Raw genomic sequence first — 9,259 nt, 5'->3', positions numbered from 1 at the left:
GTAAGACTAATACATGAGGAAACTTCCCTGGAGGTCCAGTGGATAAGACAGTTCCAATGCAGGTTTGGGTTTGATCCTTGATTGGAGAACCAAGATCCCATATGCCATGCATATGGTTAAAAAATTTTTTTTTCTAAATACATGAAATGTCCACATGTGTTTTACCCAGATTTCCAATTTCTTAACACTTTCATCATGTTTGTTATATTATTCTATTTGTACATGTCTGTATTCTTTATCTTTTCTAAACCATTCAAGAGGTTATACTTATATACTTCCTTTTACCTTTTTTTTCCTAAGTATTTCCTTAAAAATGGGACTTTTTCTTACATAATCATAATACAGTCATTGAATTCAAAACACTTAACATTAATGTAGTAGTTTTATCTAATCTGTGCCTTCCCTGGTGGCTCAAACAGTAAAGAATCTGCCTGCAATGCAGAAGACCCAGGTTCAATCCCTAGGCTGGGAAGATCCCCTGGAAAAAGAAATGGCTACCCACTCCAGTATTCTTGCCTAGAGAATTCCATGGACAGAGGAGTCTGGTGGGCTACAGTCCATTGGGTTGCAAAGAGTCAGACACGAACTGAGTGACTCACATTTTCATCTTCCACTGTGCTTAGTAGCTCAGTCATGTCTGACTCTTTGCTCTTTTGTCCATGGGGATTCTCCAGGCAAGAATACTGAAGTGGGTTGCCATGCCCTCCTTCAGGGGATCTGCCCATGTTTCTCACTACCCCTTTCATCTTCCTTCTTACCTATCTGGCTATCAATATTATGGATCTATAGATTCCAGCTCCATACATTATAATCCATTCCTGTCATTATTAATGCTAATGCTAAAACTGTCCCAGATTAGGCAAGTTGGTGCCCCTTTAAGCTGGCTCCTCTATGTTTTTTTTTATATGTTCCTGTAATTATTTTTGAAACATTCTCTTGTTTTCTAGTTTCCAGACTCATCCTGTACCTTCTCTTCCCCAATAGTGGAATATGCCAATTCTCTAAGGACCTCTGTTTTCCTATAGTGGGGAACAGTATTTAGAAACCGAAATCGAAAGAATTAAATACACTCATTGCTACTGAAGTGTCTTTATATCTAGGCCCTTCTAGAGAACAGAGGTAGGGAAATACACATGTACAAGTGTTCACACACACAGTGGCTATCTATATACATAATAGAAATTCTGATGTTGTACTGGTACCTTCAAACTCAGTCCCACTCCAAAGGTTCTTCATTGCCTTCCTCCACCTTAACTTTTTTTTTCACTTCTTTCAGAAAGAGAATATTGACTTCCAATACCATCAAAGCACTGACTTATCTTCCCAGTCTTACACTACACATGAAACAGTTTCAAAATTGTTATGCCCAAATCTCCTTGCAGTACAAGGGACTCTCAAGAGTCTTCTCCAATACCACAGTTTAAAAACATCAATTCTTAGGCCCTCAGCTTTATTTATGGACTGCAAGGAGATCAAACTAGTCAATCCTAAAGAAAATCAGTCCTGAATATTCATTGGAAGAACTGATGATGAAGCTGAAACTCCAATACTTTGGCCACCTGATGTGAAGAACTGACTCATTGGAAAAGACCCTGATGCTGAGAAAGATTGAAGGCAGGAGGATAAGGGGAAGGCAGGAGGATAATGGGACGACAGGAGATGAGATTGTCGGATGGCATCACCAGATCAATGGGCATGAGTTTGAGCAAGCACTGGGAAGCCTGACGTGCTGCAGTCCATAGGGTTGCAAAGAGTCTGACATGACTGAGCAACTGAACTGAACTGAAAAAAATGAAGTGAAAGTGAAATTTGCTCAGTCATGTCTGACTCCTTGTGACCCCATGTACTATACAGTTCATGGAATTCTCCAGGCCAGAATACTGGAGTGGGTAGCCATTTCCTTCTCCAGTGGATCTTCTCAACCCAGTGATTGAACCCAGGTCTCCCACATTGCAGGTGGATTCTTTACCAGCTGAGGTACCAGGGAAGCCCAAGGTGGAGAATCTGCCCTCTCTGAGGTTCAAACTCAGGACCTTCAGATTATGAGACTGATGTGCTGCCTACTGTGCTAAGAGGGCAGACTCACTGAACTGAACTGATGTTCAAATCACTATGTATATCAAATAGACTAAAAATGCATGATATATTTGCAGTTCTTTATTTTCCCCTAGAGTAAATATCCAAAGTTATTATGTTTTAAAGTAATCTGAAACAATTGCCCCCACAGGAATGCAATCATGTGATCTATTTTCAAAAGGTATATACTCAAAGAAGTCTCACTTCCTTTCCTGATACTTCCTCTTATTCCCCTTCATCCATTCTAGGTAGCCAATATTTCATTGTTTTCTGGGTTTTCCTGTCTGTGTTTCTTCTCCCGCAAATAAACAGATTTATATGTGTCCTTATTTCTTCTATTGGGGCTTCCTTGGTGGCTCAGATAGTCAAGAGTCTACCTGCAATACAGGAAACCTATGTTTGATCCCTGGGTTGGAGAGATTCCCTGGAGAAGGGAATGGAAATCCACTCCAGTATTCTTGCCTTTGAGAATTCTGTGGGCAGAGGCTACAGTCCATGGGATCGCAGAGTCAGAGGCAACTGAGTGACCAACACTTTCACTTTTGTTTCTTCATGCTTACACAAAAGATTAGATATTAGAAATACTCTTTCAATTAGATTTTTTTTTTTAACTCTGCATCTCCTGGAGTAAATAGAAAAAAAAATTTTTTTTCTACAGTGCTATAGTACTCCATTGTATGAAGTACTCCCAGGCATTCAGGTAGTTCCCAGTATTTTGCTAGTACAAATAACGCTGCAGTTAAGAAATTTGTACCTGTTCATTTTCATACTTTAAAGATATGTGTTCAGGAAAACTCCCTAGAAGTAGGATTACAGTGGTTTTTTCTGAAATTTCCTTAATAGGAGTGGACCACTTTGCATCTCTTCCATCAACATATGAGAGTAGATATTTCCTTATAGTTTCGTTGATAGAGTGCACTGTCAAGCTTTAGAATGCCAGTCTGGTGGTGAAAAATGGTATCTCTCCTTGGTTTCAATTTTAATTTCTCATGAGTACAACTGTGCATCTTTCATATGTTTATGGGGCATGGTTATGTATTTTCTGGGAATGGTTCATGTTTTTTGCCCAGTTCAGTTCAGTCGCTCAGAGCTGTGTCCAACTCTTTGTGACTCCATGGACTGCAACACGCCAGGCTTCCCTGTCCATCACCAACTCCCGAAGCTTACTCAAACTCATATCCATTGAGCCAGTGATTCCATCCAATCATCTCATCCTCTGTCGTCCCCTTCTCCTCCTATCTTCAATCTTTCCCAGCATCAGGGTCTTTTCAAATGAGTCAGTTCATCGCATCAGGTGGCCAAAGTATTGGAGTTTCAGCTTCAGCATCAGTTCTTCCAATGAATATTCAAGACCCATTTCCTTTAGGATGGACTGGTTGTATCTCCTTGCAGTCCAAGGGACTCTCAAGAGTCTGCTCCAACACCACAGTTCAAAAGCATCAATTTTTCAGTGGTCAGCCTTCTTCACAGTCCAACTCTCACATCCATACACGACCACAAGAAAAACCATAACCTTGACTAGACGGACTTTTGTTCACAAAATAATGTCTCTGCTTTTTAATATGCTGTCTAGGTTGTCATAATTTTCCTTCCAAGGAATAAGCTTCTTTTAATTTCATGGCTGCAGTCACAATCTGCAGGGATTTTGGAGCCCCTCAAAATAAAGTCTGACACTGTATCCACTGTTTCCCCATCTATTTGCCATGAACTGATGGGACCGGATGCCATGATCTTAGTTTTCTGAATGTTGAGTCTTTAGCCAACTTTTTCACTCTCCTCTTTCACTTTCATTAAGAGGCTCTTTCATTCTTCTTCGCTTTCTGCCATAAGGGTGGTGTCATCTGCATATCTGAGGTTATTGATATTTCTCCCAGTAGTCTTGATTCCAGCTTGTGCTTCATCCAGCCCAACGTTTCTCATGTTGTAATCCGCATATAAGTTAAATAAGCAGGGTGACAATATACAGCCTTGACATACTCTTTTCCCGATTTGGAACCAGTCTGTTGTCCCATGTCCAGGTCTAACTGTTGCTTCCTAATCTGCATACAGATTTCTCAGGATGCAGGTCAGGTGATCCGGTATTGCCGTCTCTTTCAGAATTTCCCACAGTTTATTGTGATCCACACAGTCAAAGGCTTTGACATAGTCAATAAAGCAGAAATAGATGTTTTTCTGGAACCTCTTGTTTTTTCGATGATCCAACGGATGTTGGCACTTTGATCTCTGGTTCCTCTGCCTTTTCTAAATCCAGCTTGAACATCTGGAAATTCATGGTTCACATACTGTTGAAGCCTGGCTTGGAGAATTTTGAGCATTACTTTACTAACATGTGAGATGAATGCAATTGTGCGGTAGTTTGAGCATTCTTTGGCATTGCCTTTCTTTGGGATTGGAATGAAAACGGACCTTTTCCCATCCTGTGGCCACTGCTGGGTTTTCCAAATTTGCTGGCATGTTGAGTGCAGCACTTTCACAGCATCATCTTTCAGGATTTGAAATAGCTCAACTGGAATTCCATCACCTCTGCTAGCTTTGTTCATAGGAATGCTTCCTAAGGCCCACTTGACTTTGCATTTGAGAATGTCTGGCTCTTGGTGAGTGATCATGCCATCATGATTATCTGGGTCATGAAGATCTTTTTTGTATAGTTCTTCTGTGTATTCGGGCTTCCCTGGTGGCTCAGAGGTTAAAGCGTCTGCCTGCAATGCAGGAAACCTGAGTTCGATCCCTGGGTTGGCAAGATCCCCTGGAGAAGGAAATGGCAACCCACTCCAGTATTCTTACCCGGAGAATCCCATGGACGGAGGAGCCTGGTGGGCTACAGTCCACGGGGTTGCAGAGAGTCAGACACAACTGAGCGACTTCACTCACTTCTGTGTATTCTTGCTACCTCTTCTTAATATCTTTTGCCCATTTAAAAACAGGATTTTCAGGGTTTCTTTCCTCAATTTTAAAAGTTCTTTATACTATATCTAGCATATGAACTCTTTATTTGTGATAAATATCTCAAGTATTTTCTTGCAATTTGTTTTTTCTCTTTTAACTCTGCTTAGAGTTTTTGCTTTTAAGAAAAAAATTGGTAGTCAGTTTATCAAACAATCCTTCCCTTGCCTTTGGATTTTGAGTTACAGCTACAAATCTTCTGCTACTGCTGCTAAGTCACTTCAGTCGTGTTTGACTCTGTGTGACAGGCTCCCCCGTCCCTGGGATTCTCCAGGCAAGAACACTGGAGTGGGTTGCCATTTCCTTCTCCCAATTCTTCTACCCACACTCAAATTTTAGAGCAATTCATTCTTGTTTTCTTCTAGTATTTTTATATTTACTTTTTTGTTTTTTACATTTAGATCTTTAATCCATTTGGAACTTATTCTTGTGTGAGAAATGGATGTAACCTTACCTTTCTCTGTTTGTCTATCCAGTTACCACAGTAACTTTACTAAACAGTTCCTCTGTTGTGTCCCCAGAGATTTGAGATACCACCTTTATCATATTCTAGATTGCCATATATGTTATGTTTGCTTCTGGACTTCATTTTATTCCACCTATTCCTGTCCCGGTACTATGCTGTTTGCAAACTAGAAACCTTATGGTAAGTTTTAGTATCTGGTAGGGCAAGTCTGTCAACTCCTCCACTCCCCTCACCCCCATGCCTTATTTCTTTTCAGTATTTTTTTATTATGTTTATTTTTCCATATGAAGTTTAGTATTAACTTACCTACCTTCAGGGTAGGGGGGAGGTGGGAATCTTGTTCATTGGAATTTCATTAAAGTCCTAAACTGTCTTAGGGAGAACTAATGTCTAAATACAACAGAAATATCCTAACCAAGAACCCAAAATGTTTTTCTGTTTGTTCATCTCCACTTTTGTATCTTCTGGGAATGTTTATAATTTTCTTTCTGTAGGTTTAGAACATTTCTTGTTAATTCCTAGACATTTTTATTGCTATAGTAATTTTTTTTTTCTTTCATGATACTTTCTAACTAGGCTTCCTTGGTGGCCCAGACTGTAAAGAATCTGCCTGCAATGCAGGAGACCTGGGTTTGATCACCAGGTCAGGAAGATCCCCAGGAGAAGGGAATGACAACCGACTCCAATATTCTTACCTGGAGAATTTCCTGGACACAGGAGCCTGGCAGGCTACAATCCACGAGGTTGCAAAGAGTCAAACATGATTGATCAACTAACACATTCTAACTAGTTATATTTTGTGTATATAAAGGCCATTGATCTTTTTAATTGATAAGCCATTTTAAAACATAACTAGCCTTATGGCTTAAAAGCATGTAATTTTAATATTGCTAATGCTTCAGAGTTCACAAATTTTTTTGCAATATTCATTTCAAAAATGCATGTAATAACTAAATGTAGTAAAATAAAATACCTCCTAATGGAATATATGGTTTCAATGAAATGACTTATAGTTAGTGTTCATTGCACATTATTTCTAATAAATATAATCATTATGCTGTGCTGTGCTTAGTTGCTCAGTCATGTCTGACTCTGTGACCCCATGGACTGCGGCCCGCCAGGCTCTTCTGTCTGTGGGAATTCTCCAGGCAAGAATACTGGAGCGGGTGTCCATGCCCTGCTCAGGGGATCTTCCCAACCAAGGGATCAAACCCAGGTCTCCTGCATTGCAGGCAGATTCTTTATAATCTGAGCCACAAGGGAAGAAATTATGCTCATAATACTTATCATTATACTCATAATAAACACATAGTTTGCTTTTTAAGTACTTTAACATTATTTATGTCAACAAATTGAACAAAAGACAAGAGGAATTAACCTTTATAAACAAATAAAAATGGCTTGTAATGTATTGGAGACTATATGTAGGAATGTATGGACCTCCAGAAGACAGTGAAACTTCTCTAGCCTCAGGTATGAATATTAAGTAGACTGAACAGTGTTGCCTCTGTTAATTTATCAATGCCCTTGTAGATGCAATGATACAGGTAAAAAAGGGTCATTCATGACAGTCTCCACCTCTCTGAAACAAGAAAAACTTGAACAAGTGAGGGATAAATGGATATCTGGAATCCCCTTCCTCTTCATCTGACATCCTCTAATTTCAGAAAGCCAGAAGCTGGCAGAGCCAGATAGTACAATGAAAGGAGACAGTTTATAGTTCCTAATGGTTACCCAGCCCATCCTCAAAGCCACCTATGGAAGAAAAAACCCAGCGTGTTTTCTGTGCTGTGTTTCATTTTCTCTTGTATGGCAATATTGGAGTCATTTTACCATCTGGTAAATGGTAACCAACACTCCAGCTTCATCTCTTCCTTCCCCAAAGTAGACCAATGTATTATTATATTCCTTCCATTACATGTAATAAACAAGCTAGTCTACTCAAAGACAGCATTTATTAAAAAGATATTAATGAATCACATGGAATCCAAGGAAGAAGAAAACTCCCCAGCCTCTGGAAGATCCAGGAACTTCCATGAAGGGAAGTTCCATCCCTCTGCTTATTACCATGGCTCAGCTCCCAACAAGCTTTAGTTCTAAATTCCAAACTCTTGAGGAGAATTCAAGTGACACAGCCAGTATTTCCTTTAGACTCAGGCAAAACAGACCTCTGATCTGGGCTCCAAGGTTCAGAGGACCCTGCAGATCACAAAACCTTGAAAAAAAAAAACTTTCTAGAGAACATATAAAAGTTAGTCACTCAGTCATGTCCGACTTTTTGTGACCCCATGGACTGTAGCCCACCAGGCTCCTCTGTCCACAGAATTCTCCAGGCAAGAATACTGGAGTTGGTTGCCATTCCCTTCTCCAGGGGCTCTTCCCAACTCAGGGATCAAACCCAGGTCTCCTGCATTGCAGGTGGATTCTTTGCCAAAGGAGCCACCAGAGAACATATGGGTGTCTTTATCATTGGGATCTACTTGCAGTTCCTGATGTGACACAAGCTGTCACCCTAAAACCTCAGAGGAACACTTCCATATGTGTCTCATAGGACCTTGCATACAAGGCGCCCACATCTGAAAGATGTGAGGCTGCGTGTGTGGATTGTGCTGGTGTTGACGTATGAGGTTAACACTGCTTTTGAGTGTAGAAAAGACTTGAGGAGCCCTTGAACACAGGAAAGAAAAAGGACTAGTAAAATCCTCCCTAGGTACCATAAATAAAATAGATTTCTCCACAATGAAATATTGCTTCACAGTAGTGTTGAATGTCTATTCTCTGATTTATTTTCTGATTTCGCTTCATGTTACCATTTGTGGTTCCAGAGGCACTCTTGCTTTTAGTAAGGTATTCACAGTAGTTGCACATGGCCACTGAGAAACATTTTACAATGTTTGAGCAATTCAGATTACTTTTCAATTTGTATATATGTAGATTTCTGACATGGCTTAAGCATAGTACAGAGTCTTTATTAGCAACTAGTTGGGACATTGAATGGTTGAATTGCAAATAGTTTTATTTTTATAAAACAATAAAATTTCATTAAAGTTACAGATAGCTAAATTTATTTTGATTTACTTTTGATTAAAATTATGACACCAGATTAAGTACAGTTTGTATTTCGCTTTTTATGTTTCATAGATGATTTAGAATACTTTAGAAGAAAAAGAGCTTTTGGGGGAAAACATGCTATATAGGTTTTATAAGAATACTTCTAAAGTATTCTATGTTTAATTAATTGTTAAATATATTTTGTTGCAATTCTGGATGAAAATATGTTAAAATTATGTTTAAACTTTTAATTCTTTAGTTTCCTTGAGATGACTACAAGTCAAAATCATAAAAGATGTAAAAAATATACACTCAAAATAGAAAATAGGAACAGTAATCTCAAAATAGAAATAGAAAATCTTCTAAGAAGAAACTGTTTTCTTAAAACTTTAAAGCTCACATTTAAATTGAGCACATATATTTTGAACATAATCCACATAAAACTTATAAATTGGATATTACAATTTCTGTACTTAGTGAAGTTTTAATTACTGATCAAAAAATTGAGTAAGTATTTTGTTCCAAATTCAGAACTTGAATTTGAATACATCATAAGATGAAACTTCTGTAACTGAAGAATATCCAAGAATCCATATTGAAGAATATGAATATTCCTTATTAAATGAAGATTTACAAAGATGATCCTTCATATCAGCATCACAATCCAGAAACATCAAATGCAACTGTATTTCCCTTTAAAAGACGAAAAAAATTGCATTCATG

General features: G+C 38.7%; 1 non-coding gene across 1 annotated transcript; it reads right to left on the bottom strand.

Moving 5' to 3' along the window:
* Positions 1-2,005: 2,005 nt before the first annotated feature.
* TRNAM-CAU (transfer RNA methionine (anticodon CAU)) lies at positions 2,006-2,078 on the bottom strand. The gene has a single exon. It is a non-coding gene; the product is annotated as a tRNA-Met (tRNA).
* Positions 2,079-9,259: the final 7,181 nt, after the last annotated feature.

The sequence above is a fragment of the Bubalus kerabau genome, chromosome 9, assembly GCF_029407905.1.
Source record: "Bubalus kerabau isolate K-KA32 ecotype Philippines breed swamp buffalo chromosome 9, PCC_UOA_SB_1v2, whole genome shotgun sequence".
NCBI lineage: Eukaryota > Metazoa > Chordata > Mammalia > Artiodactyla > Bovidae > Bubalus > Bubalus kerabau.
Note: the sequence above shows the minus strand (reverse complement) of the source record. Positions and strands in the feature narration are given on the sequence as shown.